The sequence below is a fragment of the Prinia subflava genome, chromosome 2 (assembly GCF_021018805.1).
Source record: "Prinia subflava isolate CZ2003 ecotype Zambia chromosome 2, Cam_Psub_1.2, whole genome shotgun sequence".
Lineage (NCBI taxonomy): Eukaryota > Metazoa > Chordata > Aves > Passeriformes > Cisticolidae > Prinia > Prinia subflava.
Genome location: NC_086248.1, coordinates 36335646 through 36354839, shown reverse-complemented (window position 1 = coordinate 36354839; position 19194 = coordinate 36335646). Strand labels below are relative to the sequence as shown.

At 39.8% G+C, this 19194-nt stretch overlaps 1 long non-coding RNA gene across 1 annotated transcript; it reads left to right on the top strand.

Annotated features, from left to right (window-relative positions):
* The first annotated feature begins 56 nt into the window (after positions 1 to 56).
* LOC134546661 (uncharacterized) lies at positions 57 to 17485 on the top strand. The gene is made up of 3 exons (XR_010079240.1): positions 57 to 179; positions 3913 to 4010; positions 16237 to 17485. It is a non-coding gene; the product is annotated as an uncharacterized LOC134546661 (long non-coding RNA).
* The last annotated feature ends 1709 nt before the right edge of the window (positions 17486 to 19194 follow it).

The following is a 19194-nucleotide window of genomic DNA, read 5'->3' as shown; positions in this document are numbered from 1 at the left end:
CTTGCGGGCGGCGGCCAGCTGGAACTCTCCGTCCCAGCGTGCCTAGCGCGGCGTCCCCGGCCGGCGGAGTTTGGGGGGCCCGCCCGTAGCCCGTGCCGGCTGTGCTGCAGGGCCCCGCTCCCTCGCTGCCCCTTCCACTCCCCACCCGCGGGATCGCGGAGAGAATCGGAAGGGTGAAGGTAAGAAACTCACGAGTTGAGATAAAGACAGTACCATAGGGAAAGCAAAAACCGCGCACACAAGCCAAGCAAGGAATGAATTCCCTGCTTCCCATGGGCAAGCAGGTGTTCCACCATCCCCAGGAGAGCAGGAGGGCCCCACCACACCTTAACGGTGATTTGGGAAGACAAATGGCATCACTGCAAACATCTTCCCCAGCTTTATATAGTGAACATGATGTTCCATGGTCTGGAATGTCCCTTTGGTCAGCTGGGGTTGCCTGTCCCGGCTGTGTCTCCTCCCAAGCACCCCCAGCCCCCTCCCAGCCTGGCAGTACAAAAATCAGGACAGGTCTTGGCTCTGTGCAAGCCCCGCTTAGCAATAACAAAAACATCTCTATGTTATCAACCCTGTATTCAGCACAAATCCAAAATAGAGTCCCATGCCAACCACTGTGAAGAAAATTAACTCCACACCAGCCAAACCAGCATAAAATATTAGAAAGATGAATTGCCTTGTTAAACTTCAGGGCTTGGTGTGCTTCAGTGACCTCAGACCTGGTGGGGGAAGAGGGTGGTGTTAAAAAAGCTTGGGAAGGAGGATGTTCCACTGATACTGGATAGAAAGAATGCAGAATTTACAGGCCACAAGAACGTTTGGCAGAGCTCCCATGATAAGATAGAAACTAAAAAAGCCTATTCAGTAACTGTGCTGAAATCAGCTCCAACTGGGTGAAAGGAAATTCTGTCAGGGGGAGATCGTAACCACCAACTCATGGCCCCCTGACTCAAAAGAAGGGAAAGACAGAGTGTATGGACTAATTATCACAAGAAAAGAGGGACTCAGCCAATAAAAATAGAACACTAAGTAACAGGAGAAACATGTAACTTGTAGCCAAAGAACAGTCATGCTTCTGCTAAAATGTGTATGTAGTGAAATGTTTTGATAGTGATTTTGCCACCCAGCGCCCCTTTCTGTGCAGAACTGTAAATAAATCAAATACCTGACTCTGAGTGTGGATTGGCCTCTTGCACTGGGTCAAAAAACCTAAGACATACTGATGGAACACATGCCTTGTTACATACATGTGTTAACATTACAATGCACAGAGGTTGCATTCAAGTGCAGTGTCCTGTGGCTCTTCTGGGCTTGGAAACACCCTGTTTTCTTCAACATCTTCATTTTTTTTCCAACCAGGAAAATTTTTTTTCCAGCCCTGTCTGACTGGATTTGGGTTTCATCTTTAAATTTCTCTAGGATTTCTATAGTCCAGATTTGTGAGAGCCTGATCAGGAGTTTTTAGATACAGGCTACATAGCAAAGAACCTGCCTATTGAACCAAACCATACCTGATAAAAATTGAAGTCAACAGGAACAAAATTACTAATTCTGTTTGGGTTTTTTTTTCCTTTATTTATTTAATTACCAGAAATTCACTTTATATTCATTTATCCCCTGGATTCTTTCTCCACAACTTTTCTGTCAATGGGAGAGGTGCTTTGGTGTGCTGAACTGCAGGTTTCCACTCTCCACAGAAGATGGGGGAGGTTCTTCTCTTAGTGACACCCAAACCCTATAGACCCTTGGTCACTCCAAGAAGAGCTCAGGCTCTCATGCCTTACATTTGTCACGAGCTATTTTTACCCTTGCAACATACTACAACAAGTATTATGGTTATGGTCGGTTCTTTTCCTCCACCCCCACATTCTGCCAAGTGGAATAAAGCCATCAAGCTCAAAACGTGCTGAACTTAGTTTGAACTCTGGATTCGTGTTGAACTATCCTTATGGATGCATGCAGTAATTATTTGTCAACAGCTGAGGGGCCATATACTCAGCAAAGGGTCACATAATTCAGATCTGTTTGCCAAGGGATTTTTAGGGCTGGAAGCCCTTTGGAGGATGCAGAATGTCCCTGAGGATAGTGCCGGGCCAGCATTCTTTAGGAGCAATCACTCTAGGCATACATCAAACTCAGCCATTTTTGCATTCATGGAAAAAGCTGGCTCTCACTTTAAGTTTTAGTGAGGAGGGGAAAAAAAAACACCTCATAAATTTTTTCTACTAGATTCCTTGAGGCACTGCTGTTCACTATATAGTTGTGTATTTCTTCAATAAAAGCACAGGGTCGTGTTGAACCTGCACAGATTCATTCAGGACACTCCATAGCTTTACATACCTGATCAGCAGTGTGGCATTACAACTGAGGATGCTGAGCCTCAGAGCCACAGCTAACAGGAATGCTGAGGCTTGGCCACAGAACAGATTGCACCGTGGCAGCTGCCTCCAAACAAACTGGCTGCTTGTTTGGAGGGCTGAAGAAGGAGAAGAGAGTGCACAGGAATGCCAGCATCCAAAAGTGGGACAAAGTTAGCCCTGGCTCCTCCAGGAAAATTTACTGCTCATGGGGCACAGCTAAATTACTTTTAGGGATGATGTTATCTGCTCACAGCTTGCGGTTTTCCTTTCCAACTGAGATATCTCAGATAATCAGAGGATTGAATTACTAATGTGACCACTGTCTCATTTGGTTGAAATTAACTTTAGAATAGAGTTGGAATCCTCTTTGTCTGCTGAGGATTTGTGAAGCATGCAGCACTAAGATAGCAAATAATTGTATCAATTTAAGCATGACAGAGTTTATGCCAGCTTGAGAGTTCCAATTTGCACATTTGAAAACTGGTAATGATAGTTAGTATGAACATCAGTTCACATAATAATTATGTTATTTTGGTATGTTCCACTTCACAATCCCATATAATTTGCACACTCTGTGTACAACCTGCAAGTGTGGTTCCTTGAGAGGGACTTGCTGACCAGGAGTTTCCCTCCGTATGTCCTAGAATGTGCTCCTGCTGCTTCTCTTGTGTGGGTCCAGCAACCCTGTTGCCTTCAATGAGCTAGTTCAGTCAGTAAAAATCTGCTTAGAAAAGAAAAATGGACATTTTTCATCTGGAAACAGTTTTGCCAGACACACAATAGGTCTCTGCTACTAAAAGTTCACGGTTCCACCATGATTTTCCCTCATGCAGCCAAGAGTTTGTGCCACTCACTAGGCTGCCTTTGGTATTTGTGGGACCTTTACCTGAGCTGATGCAGTTCTCTAAAATGGCACAAATATAGCTTATTCAAAAAGTTAGGTAATTTCCTGTTGGTTTAGTGAGTTAAACTGGGCAAAGATCCACAAAGAGCCAGGACAAGGAAATTGTAGTGAGACTAGGTGTGTGGAAACATGAGCTGCTTAGCCACTCTGATAAATCCTACCCTGACAGAGCTGCTGGGAGCATCACTGTCAAGGACAGCCCACAGAACTAAAAATAAACACAGCTGCAGCATGTATTAAAGCAAAGTGGGGGGCTTGGTTGTGAACAAAGCAAAGAAACATTTTCACATAAGCTGAAGACTAAGCAAGGCAACAAGAAATTTTAACCTGGCACAATAAAAACACTGCTGTGACTCCTGAAATCAGACCAATTCAGGAAAGACAAAGGACAAGGTATAAAGTTATTTTATTCATAAGAAACAGATGCATGTTAATGAGGCTTCCATTCCTTTAATAAAGAGCCTTAGCACTCCTATTCTTGTTCCTATTCTGTCTCCTTGTCGGTGTGTGTTGTCTGTGTTGTAGAACTACAGGATATTTACCCCAGAGATGGGATAGTATCTTTCAAATTAGCAATAATTTTCTTGCTCCTTATATTAGAAAATTCCAGGTCTCAGTTATTATACTATTATGTTTTTTCTTCTAATTTAGGAGAAGGCATCAGTCTTTTAACCTTATATGCTGATTTGAAAATTCATTGAATATCTTCAAGAGGAAGAAAACATTTTTGTTCAATACCTTCATTTTCTGTAAGTTGTGCCTTGGGTCACGATTACAAAAATGTTGTATTATAGTCATTCTAAATTATAAGTTTACAAAATGAAAAACATATAACCATAATATGTTGTTTTCTAAGACAGAGGAAAAAATATTGGTCCATTTTTTAAAAAGCTGGATAAAAATACTATGATGATATATTGATTGTGCTAAACAAATTATAATGGAGGATGAGAATGTTTAAAATACTGTTATTATATAGAGGAAATGCAACCCTGGCAACATTTCTTTGGGAAAAGCAAGAATTGTGCATATATTTGTTCATAAATAAACAAGAACAAACCTCACAGCTGCTAATTAAATTCATATTCCTGGAATCAGCCTGTAAACAAATGCTTGTATTTTTGTTTCGGAGGGTGGATGAAGTTCAGTAGCTTTCCATTGGTCTAAAAGAAGGAGCATCTGTTGTGGCCATAAAAAACTGGATGATCAAGTTTACCACATCCCACATTAGCAACATTAGGCATTGAGGTTGAAATCCAGATCAGACTGAACTCTGTGAAAGTTTGGCTGTTAAATTCCGTGTGGCCTGGATTTCAAGCCAAAATCCAAAGCTTTAAAAACAATAGCACAGTGAGTATTAAAAACAAAAGTAGGCTGTTGTGTGTACGAGCTATACACTGGCCTGCCTAAGATGACATTCCAGTCTGGTTTACAAACAGCTTAATATTAGGAAGTTTTTGTCAAGACATACAATGGTACAACAGTGAATCTTGTGTTTAAAAAGAAAGCATGGTAAGGGCTTCCTTGGTCAGGTCACAGTATCAATATCAACACAGAGCCGAAGAATTTTAAGGAACTCAAGAAGAGAAATGGCTTGAGTCACTGAAGCATACTGTCTCTTTTAACCATTACTGGACCAAGGATGCCACTACATGTCTTCTACATTCCTTATTAAGGGAAAAAATGTGTGTTCAGAAAAGTAAAATCTTCTCCCTGTAGACATATCATTCCCACCACTTAAGAGTTAATCACAGTGAGGTCAAAAATTCAGAGCAGACTGAGACAGAAAACATGAGCTTATTGTTCCCTCTTAATGTCTGGTTACATCATGTAAAATACTCAGAATTAAATCTGAAATCCCTCACACAGCGTGTTTTATTAGCTAGTGGTTAAGTGGTTAAGGCCTCACCATTTGCCGAAATGCTGTGAACCTGTACCAGAAAGGTGAAAGATGTGGCTAAAGCTCAGACACTCTCACCGTGGCTCTTTGCTGCTGGCCCCAGCTCTTTGTGCCTGCCAAAGATGCCTGCTCCAGCTCTGGTGGCAGAATGAGACACAATTGCCTCTGAGCTGTTTCACTGCAAAGTCCAAACACTTAATTCCAGCTGCCCCCACCCCCCTTGGCATTTTATGCCTTAAACACTGGATTTTATCCTGAAGCGGCTTGTAGTTATCTGTGTTCTCAGTCTGCTGACTCCACTGTGTGGGTGGTATCCTCTGGGAGACAGGCAATAATATTTTAAACCGACACAGTTATTTTCAAAACAATCGCTTTCATGAACCATTAGCCACAAAGGCTGGTATGAGCTTTGCCAGCTTTAGACTGGTTTAACAAACAGTACTTTTCTATCTGATGCAGATTTTCATTTGCACTCTGAAAGCTGCAAGAATGCAGCAAGGGCTTAGCTGTAGCTATTTTTGCCTTTTTTTTTTCCAACTGGGGTGAGATTGTTTTAACAAGGAACATCACTTAACTCCAAGAAAAGTTCAAAAATTGTCTGACTTAAACATTGCCAATTAGAACAGATAGCTCTAGGGTAAAAAAAAAAAGGACAGGGCTAGATAAACTTAGATTTCTTTCTTGGTTTGTCTCTCTTAAGACTTACATAAAACTTATCAGCTACTCAGGGGCTCTTAGATGTATGCACAGCATAATGTAAACAGAGAATTAAATTACTGGTATCCAAGACTCTTAATACACAAAACTTACTGACTGCTTGCTCTCTCTTTCATACTCAAATTTTACTTTTGTAACAGCAAGAAAAGGTCAAATATTAGAGATCTTACCTCAGCAGAAAATGCCTTTGAATCCCTCTCACTCCTCCAATAAAAATATCCTGCCTCAACTATGCTCTTTTGTTTCTTACACTGTTACATTTTCATATGTATTTTAATCTGTGATATGGTCATTATTTCACATTATACTATAGATCAATTTTTATATTTGTATAATTTCTGCAGTTAGCAGTATCATACAGTCATATTGTTATTAGTTTGAAAAGATTTGTGATGAAAGCAGCCTGATCAAATATGTGTCTCTTCAAGACACTTGATGCTAAAACAGCTTCATTACTGACAATATGAGCCTTTTTTGTTTGTTTTATTTAAGCATCATATTATTTGTTATATTTGGTTGTAACTTAGATTCTTAGTTACTTTCTTCCTCTAAGAGCAGATTTTTCTTATTTAGTGCCAGCAAAATTCGGTGGTTCATTTCATGGCATTGATACCTTAAAGACCTAGAAATAAAACAACTCACTTTCAAGACAATAGTAGTATAGGAGGTAATATAAAGGCTGGTCTTTATTGGAGGTCTCCAAGGGACAGATATGGAAAAATGCCCACCCTGCACAGGGTGAATACAGTTTTATAAGTTTAGCAAATTAGCATAATTGACAAGAATCCTCAATTAGAAGCACAAGTGATGAAATAATTGCCCCATTTTAGTTCCACCTCTTCTGTAGACCCCAGAGTTTATTTTCATAAACTTTGTTTATGAAAATGTGTCTCAAAGAGGTGGTTTCAACCTTGGCTCCCAGGAAGAATCAAGATAGGATAGGGGCCTTGGAGCCCCCAGGCCTTGGAGCTTCTGGAATGTATTTTGTCTTTCTGCCTATCAGGGTGGGGAAAAGTACTGGAGCTAGCTAGGAACTATGTAACTGTACAACAATAGTCTATATAAATGAAAGAAATATGAAAGCAAAAATCATTCTGGCATCAGCATGAAGTCATACTGACTACTGGGCAACAAACACTGGAAGGAAAAACTGATGATGCGATGTGAAAAGCTTAAGTTTCTGTGGCTGCCAGCTCCTCTTGAAAGCCTGAGGTACCTCACCTTTGGGCAGGAGAGGAGCACAGCAATGAGCAGGGACTGCAGCTTTCCCACTGTGGCTGTGCTGGCTGACTCACAGACCACAGCACGGAAAGCAAACACACAGAGAACAGGTAGGTGTGTTATGGCCAGAGACTGCAGCCGCTCTGCCCATCGGTGTTAACTGCCCCTCCTCTACCTCTGAAAGAGAGTTAATCTATCCCTGTATGCACAAGACCAGATGTTTTCCCTGTTAAATCCTGATAGAGCTGAAACAAAGTCAAATACTGTTACACGAACTCCACACATTTAATTACTTCTCTCAGCTCCCAGTTTAAAAATGGTTAATAACATTTTTTCATATATACAAACGTAAGTGAAAAACGAAATCGAGACTGTGTTAAACTTTTCAAAGTAAAGAAAAAAATCTTATGTTTCCTGATGTTAAAATGACCCTTTAGTTATGCCACTAGTTATTTACATCCTATGCTGCTAGAAATAGTTTTGCTGTTGTTTCAAACAGAACCACAGTTAGGTCCTAGCTCTTTTATTCCCTTGGAAGAAGAAAGTACTTTTCAGCTCTTAGAGTTCTTTATTTTTAATACATTGAGCCTTTGAAGTATTACAGCTGTTTGTTCATAGCCAGTATCTATTTCTGGGTTAAACAGACAGAAGATGACTACTCAAACAATTCAATATACAATTTTCTATTTTTAAATTTATGTCTAAATATAGATGGACATTTTCTTCTCACGAAATTTATGTGAGAGCCTCTAATTTGTTTCATATGAGAATAGTATTTTGCAGATAGACAGCAAATTTATTATATATTTGCAATCCACAGGAAACTTAAATGGATTACATCTGTTAGACATCACAAATTAGTATTAAATTCTTGATTGTGGATTTAGTGGTACTGAGGAGCTATTAAGATAGAAAACCAGCAGCTTACTGTGTCTAATTGAAAATCTCTTTACCCTCAAAGCTTTTACGTTATTATTTTTTTAAAAATCAGAAGTATGATATATTGCATAATAATAAAAACACTTCTATTAAGTGTTGACATTTTCCATAATACCCTGGAAATTACATTAAAAAGAGCAATTATTTTTGTTCTTGATTTGTACTAATTATGCAAATACAAACACAAGAAGCCTTAAGGATTCATTAATAATTATTTGTTTAAGATACTAATTTCAAACAATACATTCAAACCCATACTTTATCTAGTCACAGTGGGAATATACAAAGCAATAACACAGTACCTATAACTACTATAGTATACAATGATTTTTAAATATTTTTTTAAATTTAATTTGTAGTATCACAAATATAAGTAAACACTGAATATGTTTGCACTTTAAATACTTCTGGGTTTACTGCTGACGAGGTTTACAGGTATAGTGAATTTGCAGGTTTGTGGGAATTGGTATTGGTTTTCTGGGGAAAAAAAGCAAATGCATGCCTACTTGAAATAATCATATTTCTAATTTACAATACTATGAACTTTGCTGATTTTGTATAGATAACTCATGAGAGTGCAGTTGGATTTCTTCAAATCAATGTAACACACGTGCAGAACTTTGCCAGAATTTCGGGGTCGTTATGAACTTGTGTGGTCATCACTGTGAAATGAAACAAATATGTTTTTGTATTTTTAAAATTCAAGCAAACAAAGGCATCCAGAAACCTGTGAACAAGAACTGACAATTGCAAACAGTGGAGGTCAAACCGTATTACTAAACAAACTAGTCCAATCCATTTTGCTTTCCATTAATGGTTAAGATGATTTCAAGGTGAAGTCACACATTGCCCAGTGACTTCTGGCAAATTTAGGTGATGTGTTCTAGTTGTTTCTAGCCCAAGATCTTTAGTTTCCTCAGCGTGTTCGTTGTTGCACAGAGTTAAGCTGTTTGTTTTCAAGGCCCATTTTAGAGACCCTCAGCTGCAGTTTGTTGGACTGCTTTATAACCTTGTTCCTGTTGCTAACACCCAGTTAGTAGCAAGGTGGTCAGGACTACTTCCTTTAATTAAAAGCCCATCTCCTACATTCTCAGGCACAAGGTTCATGTACCAATGTCTGTGTATGCTGTACTATGTTGTATGTATGTCTTATATCACATATATGTGAGCTCCCCTCTCCTTACTGCTGCTTATTGTACCACGTACCAAGGATATTTGTTAGGAATTGTGTGCGATGCCAGTGTTGCACGCATATGGACATGTGCCTTTCCAGAAATCTTCCTGTGGATAACTTGAATGTTGTTACTTTAAATCAGGAGCACTAGTTTTTTCTTTTTTTTTTTAATCATCCTCACAGTGTGTGGGTAATTCACAATGAACATGGCAGAGAGCTGAGAATGCTGTGCAAAGAACTCAAAGATAACTGTGGATGTGAAATACTCTTCAATTCACACGCTCACCGTTAGAGAACAAGAGAAGCAAATTTAACTGCAGCCTGGAAAGAGCTACTGTGTACCTATCTGGGGACTGGTTGCTTTCCTAAGCTTTCAACAAGGCTGCTGGAGAAGCAGAAAGCAGGTGGACATGAGCACCTCTTTGTTGAAAGCAGTATTGCCCAGGATTCACCATGGGCAAAAAAATCAGGCCCTTGTGTTCCCTCCCCTCTCAGCCATACTCACCTCTAGTATGTTACTTCAAGACCGGCACTCATTTGCATTAAGTGATTGAACAAGCTGTTGTGATTAGTAGTCTCAGTACATACAGCAGGTAGGTAGAGCAACAGGGTATTAAAAATACATGTCAAACTGCAGGAGAACACAGGGAATCTGGAAACCTCTGTGGGTTTTAAGTGTCAGCAGATGGCAAGGCATGACCTACTTTGGAATAAATAAATTCAAAAAGAAAGGGTAACATTGCTCTGTGAAGAAGTGTCTGTGCTGGTACTGGGAAGCTTTGGAACTGCAGAGCTCAGGGGACCAACAATGGGGTGTCTCGAGGCTGCCAGCTGACTTTGCAGCCCAGGCATCATTAGTATGTGTTGGCTGTTCAGTAGCCTACTCAATATGTGCTGGTAATATTAATCTGGGTTTCCTAGCAGCAGGTGCCTCTATCATAAGATTTTCTAGCCTGATTACTTTGCAGATTGGCAGAAAGTCCAAGTGAGTGACTCAAAATAGCAAAATTAAATTTCTAGCCCTAGCAATGTCTCTTCTGGAGTCAGGCTGGGTACTGATTCTATGATATCACCTTTTACTTTTAAAGGATACTTACGAAAAAAAGACTTCATTCTCCAAAGAACAGACTACAGCCCAGTACTTTCAATCAGCACCACACACATAAAAGTGACTGTCAGATTTTTCAACTCTCCTCTTATATTTGCTTTAAGGTATACACCATTCATTAGTTCTACTGCTAATTTCAATGGGAAAAATCTCTGAATTGTGTTATTTCTGTAGCATCAAGTGTCTTCACGCACCTCATCAGCTATTTTGTAAATGTCACCAATCTTCATTATTGTGTCCATTTTCCAGAATGTCCCTTAAAAAAAGAGCATATAAATCCTTCTAAAAGCATAAAGAAAAAGAAAAATTGGATAACACTGTCGATTGTGAGACACAATGGGCAGACAGGTCAAATGCTTTACTGAGCTCTGCTTGTGGAGTAACATGGTGTGAAGCTCACGGTTCCAGCATGTATTCATTTGATTTTATGGCCAGTTAATACAAAACTGCTATTTGCTACCTGGCAAAGAGAATGAGTTATCTTAAGCCTGCTGAACATCCTGTTTGTAAAACAATTTAATCAATTAATTATGCAGTATGGATAATTTAGGTTTTTTTAATCTGTTCAAACTTTTACAATTTAAATACATACAAACATTCAATTCTGTTATGAGTACAGTGTCTGTACTTGGCATCCTGTTTGTAACATAAGGATATGCTTTCCACCAATCTGGGTCAAATCCTCTCAAGGGACACTAGACTAAATAACCATTTGATTTTAGATGGCAATTGATGAATCAAAACACTTTACACAAGACCCATTGTGATTTTTTAAATCTGCTTATTCTTTTAATCCTGTTCATTCTTAAACATTTTATATCTTTCAGCCCCTTTAACTCAATATACAGGTAACAGAGACAGATTGATTTTAAATCCAACCCAACCTGTTACCATTATGGAGAGCTATTTATACTCTCTGACAGGGAGAATCCTGTATTGCAAGGAAAGGCTGAAGGCAATAGCCATCCAACCCTCTGCCAGGCACCATTTCAGATGATCACAGTTGGCCCTGAGTAACCTGGCCTGACCTAGCAGCCACCCCTCCATGAGCAGGAGGCAGGCCCAGAAGACTCCCGAGACTCAGTGAAGACTTCCAGCCTCAATTACCTTTGGTCATTTATTGGGAGCTACTGCTTGCATTAGACTTTAATACCGTGAGCCTTAGCAAAGCAATTTTTGTGGAGTGCCAGAGGAACTTTCCAACCTCCAAATGTGCAGATAGACCTGCAGTGCTCCCCATGGGGTAGGTATTCAGCTTACATGAGAAACATCTCAGATACCCCATCTGGGAGCCACACGTCTGTCTTGCAAGAGAATGAGGAATTATTATAATTCATCAATATCCTCAAAATATACATCTCATTTCCTACAACAGATGTGACATCTCTTTCTGCTCCTTCACATAATACAAACCATGAACCATGGCCACTGGAGGTCCCAGGGAGGCACACTGGCACTGCAGCCACATCATGCTATGCACAGACATTCCCCTCAAGCAGTCATAAATCCTTGCTGCCCTCCCATGGCAGCAGATCTGATGTAATCTCCTTGGCTGGGGAGGGTTAGAGACCATCAAATTGAAGGCCTGCAGCACACAACGTTTCTTCCTGCCTCAAAAGGATGCACAAACAGCCCTTTGGATGAGTACATCATTCAGGTGATGGTGAAGGAACAACACACCCTTCTCACAAGGCAGGTCTCATCCTAGTCCATGGGGTGACCACCATCTATCACGTTTGCTTCCTTAGTGCCCTTGTGGGATATACATAATGCAAGGGGAATGAAAATGATGAAGGTATATGTAGAGTTTGTGGGGAAATGATTAGTAACTTTCAGCTTAGTGTGCAAACATAGAACTTTGGTAAGGCCCTGAGCAGGAACACAGGTTCAGTACCTGCTCAGTTTGGTTCTGAATTGTCATATCACTAGGTCCACTCACTAACAGAAAAAATAAGCATGTGTATAAGTGTCTGTAAAGTCAGGTCTTAGACCCATGGTGACATTTTCTGTGACTGACTTCGTTTGGTGTGCATGTTTGTACTTGCTTTTTCTCAGAAATATCTCTCCCAGCGCTTTGAATGTCCTCTCCCCAGTAATGCAGAAGTTCTGCTGTCTGGACTGGAGACCCACGCTTAGTTAAAAAGCCAAAGAATGAGATTTGTCCGGACATGTAAATGTCCCAGGGTGAAGTGCACTTTATCCCATTATTATGCAGGACTAAATCATTAATGAAGCTTTATTTAGCTTTCTGGTCAGGATGTCCCTAAGTTTTCATCTGTTATGTATCTCATTTGCTTTTATCTCCTCCAGATTCTGTGCTTAAACAGGAACACTCCATTTACATGTAGAATATAGGAAAGTTCTTATGAAATTACTTTGAACAAAGCCCTAGATTCACAAAAACCTGTCAGCACCATTTTCTTTTGAGGAGATGGTAGGGATAATGCTGTGTTTAAAATGTTTTCTTATATTTATTCTGCTGCTGATTTAATTCAATTCACAGCAATACTTTTTATTCTTCACATGACTAATTTGGTAGCACAAATCCAGAGCTGTCAGAAATTTGAATGCAAAGAAACTATTCTTAAATGTGAAAAACAGTGTTGTGAGATAGAAAACCAAGCAATATATATGAACACTGTTTACAGAATTGACAAGACAGATCAAGGATGCATGACTAAGATGTAATTTCTGCTATAAAATATACTTTAGTTTTCCTGAAGAAGTGCTGTAATAATAGTGTGTTGGGTTTGCCTGTCAGAGTATAGGTGACACTGTGACACTTCCACAGCTGAGCTTTGAGAACTGAGATGACATTCTCAGTTCCAGACCAGATCATTTCCAGGATGCTGTAGATAAGCGGGGTAATCAAGGACAAAGTCACAGTCTGAATCATTATGGGAAAGGTCAAAGAATGTGGAAGAATCGGTGTCAAGCTCCCAGAAAAGGTCCTCAGATTCAGGAACTGGTGTTCCAATTGTCAAGAGAAAAATCTGTCCTGGCACAGTGACACTCCGAGACCTCCATGTCATAATCTCCCCCAGAACAGAGCTGAGGCCAAACTGTCAAGTCTTGCAAAACCTGCCAAAAGCTTTGCTAATTTTACAAAAAAAAAAAAAAAAAAAAAAAAAAAAAAAAAAAAAAAAAAAAAAAAAAAAAGTGCTAACTCAACAGAAAGCCAGGCTGAGTGAATATGAAATAGGATCCATGCTCTAAAGTGGAATTAGCTCATTTGGATCAGGTGAATAGTTTGATTAGTTTAGGCTTATGTTAATCACGGTGAAAGGTGATGCACAGGTAAATTAGACAAGTAATCATCTGGTTTTTCATATAGAAATTCTATTTTAAAAGTCAAGCATATTCAGTTAAAAGTATTAGGGACATTTTGATAAGCTGTAATTTTTCTGTTTTGCTTTATCCTGTGTAGAGGAAGATTTTCAGTTATGATAACGTATGGCTTTTAGGCTTTTAGCAGTGAATTTTTAATTTGTCACTTAATGGGCATCTAATCTACAAAATATACTGCTGAAAAATATTGTTAAATTTAAAATCCATGAGGTCTGGAAAGTATTATAACTTATTTACATTTATGAATACCATAATTAACCAAAATAATTACAAATATTTTTTTCTTGGTTTGAGAAGACAGGTGTCTGCCAGGGAAAACTGCGAGTTTCCCTTGAGATGGAGAATGTAAACTTCTCCCTCCAGATTACAATTTTGCAGTTAAAGGCTTTCAGGCAAAGTTTTGGGAAGTCGAATAACAGTTCTTTACTAGGAATATTAAATATACAAATATAGTAGTACAAAAACAAACAAAACCTAGAAACCTTGACAGAGTCAGAAATACAACCTGACACCCTGTTGGTCAAGGTGTTGGAAGCAGTCTGAATAAATCCTCCTGGTGAAACAGATGTGGTTCTGTTGGAGTAGAGATGATCCTGTAGTGGTGGTGAGATGGGTCCGGTCTTCCTCTGGGAATCCAGTGGAAAACAAGCTACTTGGTGTTCCTACAGCTCAGTTTTTATCTTGGTAGGAATAGTTGGCTCCTCCCTCACTGGGTAGAGCATCTCACAATGGGATGGTGTAATGTGTCATGTCACTGGTGAGCCTTAATGGCCCATTAACAGAAGATATCCCCGGGGGGGTGGACAGTGGTGGAAGAGATAAGAAACACTGCCCCATGGGGTTTTAACAGCTGCCTATTATCAGAAGGCATCTGCCCCCCCTCCCCCTGGAGTTACAAGAGATGAAGAAAAAACATCTCCCCAACTGGTTTCAATAGATGAAATAGAATATGCATTTTTTTGTTACATAACTCAAGACAATGTTAAAAAAGGAAAGTTTGTAGGAGAAATTTAAAAGCATTGTATTTTATACTACTCTCTAAGAGCTTACAGGAGATTTCTTTGGAAATATATAACTTGATACATATCTCTTCTATGTTCTGACTAGGTTCGTACTAACAATATGTACCAGCCTAGTTAACTAGTCAAGTTCTGAAAAACAGAATTATTTATAATCTCCTCCAAACCTGTAAAAATAGTTGCCAGAGATATACATGTCCCTTGCTGTTTGCTAACTGTTAAGTTGAAGCCAGGGTTAGACACAGCTAACTAACTTTTTTGATTTGTGACATATTCTACACTGTTTATCCTGTGATAAAAGAACAGGACAGAGAGCAACAACATACAGTTTTATTTATTGAAATTTCCTCCAAAGTTCATAAGTTTGCAGAAGGAAATGTGATTTTTCTAAATTTTTAAATCTCCAAGGATGCAGTCATTAATAGGTCATGAGCTTCTGTTTTACAAAAGATACTATTTTTAGTGTATTTTGTACATAGTGCCAAAAGAACACCGGATGTTTTCTTTTAGAAATGAAGGTTTTCTGCCTAATCCACTTGTTCTAATCTCCAGCTGCCTTTTTGGTAAAATATGAGCTGAAGAAAACCAAAAACATTAACCTTTTTGTTTATTTTCTTCTATTCCTTTTTGATTGCTATCCTTTCATTGTTCTGACACACCAAACAACAATAATTCAAAAATATTCTTGCCTAATAAATTACTGACTGCTATTCTCTACAAAGAAATCCATTACACTGAGCCACAAATATAGATTGAGCTGCTGCTGGCTGTGTTTGCCATCTGCAGAGCCCTTCCCCAAACTGCCTGACGACATCGCATAGATTATTCTGACTCACTGGGATCTCACAAAGCCTCTGCCTAATGCAGGTATTAGCAGCAGCAAATATTAGCAGTGGACATCAATTCGATGAAGCAGCAGAACAAAGCAGAGAATTTTAAGAGTGGTTGAGTCTGCATGTGACGAAAAATAAATACAGGGATGGATTGATTTAATCTGTTTACATAACTGACTTAAAATTAACTTACAATTAGGCCCTCACCAAGAATTACTCAGTGATTATATCCTCCATCTGCCTAATACAAGCATGGGTTCTGGGCAAGACTGTAATGAGGAGAGATGAGCTGCTGCTCCCCAAATGGAGCCTTTCGGGGCCACCCCTGTGGAATGCCAAAGCAAGCCACTAGGGGGAACTCAGCCTATGCCCTACGAGGCCTTGATGCTACGTTTTCCCTGCTACTCACTTCCTCAGACCCTTAAGCAGAGCATACATAAAGCTGTATTCATGTGCTTTAGAGAAACCTGCAGCAGTAACTCCATCTGCTGAAGCAAATGTACCAGTGTTCTTTTGCATCACATATGCACATGGAGCATTTAATCTTTTCTGTCAGTAGTAATGTGGTTTTTTAACCTTTTGTCTGTTAATTCTTTTCTTTCCTCGTCACCTCTGTGTCTACCTGATGTCAATGCTCCCTGGAAGTGAACCAAAAAGGTACTGAGTGTGTCCGTGGTTACTTTGTGTGTAAAATGCATTCCTTACATTTTTGGCAGGGAAATTAAGGAAGGGTGGAGGTGTGCTAGAGGTCCTTAAAAAGCGATGTCTGGCTGCAGCTGAGGAAGACAACATGGAGAAAGGTTTCTATGCCAGCAGAGCTCCTTCCTCTGGTCATCAGGTATCAGCTTCCCGTGCCATCACCTTCTTCAGTATTTCACTGAAGCCCAGAGGGAAAGCACATCCTTCCCAGTCCCGAGCGTGCCACCCACATCACCACCTCAGCAGTGTTAGAAGTGAGCAAAGCCCTTAACTAAGAAAATTGTGACTAAGATGGCATTTGGATCAAGGCTGCAAGGCTTGATCAAGATTACTTTTACCCTTCCCCCACATCTTCACATTGTTTTCCCATAGTATATTAAAAGTAGAGTGCGTATGTGTTAAAAATCATAAACATGCAACAGTCTGGATTACTTAAAATAATCACTTATAACAGCAATGCAGGTTAACTCTTCAGCATTGCCACAAGGGAGAGGATAAAATCAGGCTGTGTTGGCTGTACAGAAGTTTCTGTTTCATCTCGAGGCTATTTCAGGGTGTGGGCTGCCCTCTCACCGAGTGCTACTTCTGGGTCTGTGAAGGGAAAACCTTCACAGGTTTTTTTGGAAGGCTGCCTTCTTTAAACACTCTGAAATATGCTGATACAGCCATCAAAGCTGGCATGTTTCAGAACTTTACTGAGGCTGGTGGCTATGTGATCCAGATGGAGGCTCGACAGAACTGGGGGTCCTAACCTGACCCCTCCTTTTACTCCAACACTTCCTAAAGACAGAAATTTCAATGTGTATGTTGCTTGTTCATTTTTGTGTACCCAGCTATTGCTCTCCAGAGCTTCAGCATGTATTCCCAACAGCATTGTAGTCAGAAAAATAAATAAAAATCCATAACTGAAAAATAAAGAGTGAAAATGAAAGATGTTGAAAATAGGAATTCAGTTGAACTAACAGTGCACACACACAGTTAGTTGATCAGAGTTATCTCTGTGGACAAAGTAATGGCACCTGTGTACCAGTTTCTCTTTATTAAAGTTAACTTACATGCAGCAAGAAGTCACATGGCTGCTGTTGAATTCAGTCCCAATGGTTATAAATTTGAAAGACTACCCTTGACCAAAGTGAGAGGAAACACAAAGGAGCAGTGTAAACTCTTACCTTAAATTGCCTACAACACAGCTAGGTCAGAAATGTTTGGCTAACCATGGAAGTACCACCAAACACTCAGACAGCCACTGTCCTTCAGCAGGAGGCTAAGGAGTTTTGGACACATGCAGCAAGCAGGCTATACACGTGACAGGCTCTCAAACAGCAGACCCAGCCTAGCAAATGACATCAAAAGCCTTGGTTCATGATTTTCAGAGCTGCAGACTGCATTTTCATCTTCCTGGCATGTCCTCCTGCCGGTGACCAATCCAAGTCAGACCCCTCAGACTTCCTGATCTCTGAGGAAACAGTTCTTAAACTCTAATTGTTTGGGGTTTGAGTTGTGTTTGACAGATTATTTCTATGGTGTCTGTGTGAACCAGTACATCAGTTGTTTCCAGTCCTCCAGGATATCCAGTGAGGTATGTTATGGTTATCAAGGCTTGACAGGGCAATTCATATCAGGTTGACAGGAAAAAGCTCAAGAGAATCATTGCCTCTTGTAAAAATCTAACTGTCCTCTGTACATACTCTCTTGGAGGAATTGTATCCAGAACATGATAGAATAAATGTGGCACACTCAATTTGATTTTTCAAGTGAGAAAACCTACATGTATGAACATTTCCCTGGAAGTGAGGGAAACCGAGAACAATTAAATGCATTTAGGAGGAAATACAAGAAAAAAGAAACAGCTGCAGTGAAAAGTAAAAAAAGTTTGGGAAAGTGATTGAGAAGGCTTGAGGTGTTAAGAAGGACTGGCTGGTGGTAGAGAGAAACTGGATCACTCGCAAATTGCATGTTCTGTCCTCCTGGAGGAAGATGCTCTCTCTTGGGAAAGACTAGGCCCCTCTCTTTCTTCTAGGATCTAATTAAAGGCTAAAGATAAAGCAAATGTAAATGCAAGGAACTATGAGGATACTGCACATGTCCATGGCCCTCTCAGCCAGCTGCTGGCTGCAGCATGCTTGTACAGCACTGGAGAACAGCAGCTAATGAGCAGAAACTGTTGACTTACCATCAGCCTCTCCACTGCTGGTCATGGGGAGAGGACAGTGGTATGTCTAGATTATATATTTTATCAAGGGGTCCAGAAAAAGGGTAAAGAAAAGCATAGTAGTCATCTTCATTGTGCAAATTGCTAAAATTATTGTGCAATAAACTGTATACAACAGAAAACCTAGGTGCATCCGGATTTATCTCACCAGTCCTATCAAACTACAAACATTTCTAAGCAGAACCTTGTATTAACCGTACTTTATGTACTTTACATACTACACAGTGAGACAAGGCAGACTTGCAGATCACACACACAATAAACCATGTGTACTGGCAAAGGCAAAACCTGGCTGGACCTCCAAACAGTATGGTTCACTTCCTGGGTGAATGAACAGCCTACTGAGGATCTTAAGCCAGCTAGTTCCCTTCTGCATGACTGTTTTCTTACCTGTAAAACATGAAGGCTTCTGACATACAGTAAAATATACATACTTTAACTGGCTACTGCTAAAAAACCATGAAAACCTGAGAGCAGTAAGCCCTTGTGCAGCATTTTGTGACACTTGAAGCAGTGCTAACCATTAAGAATGCTGCATCAAGGTGCAATTTCTAGTAATGAACAGTAGGTACTGTGGGAAATATGGTTATTTAATTCATGTTTTATAAATAATTATAGATTGGGAACTGTGATATATATTGTATGAATTTCTGTAAAGCACCTCCCTGATCTTCCGGGTTCCAAAAATGGAAGGTGAGAACGACTTGCCCCTGCCTACGTGCAGCTCAACTCATTGGGACTCGCAATAGGTCAAACGCTACGT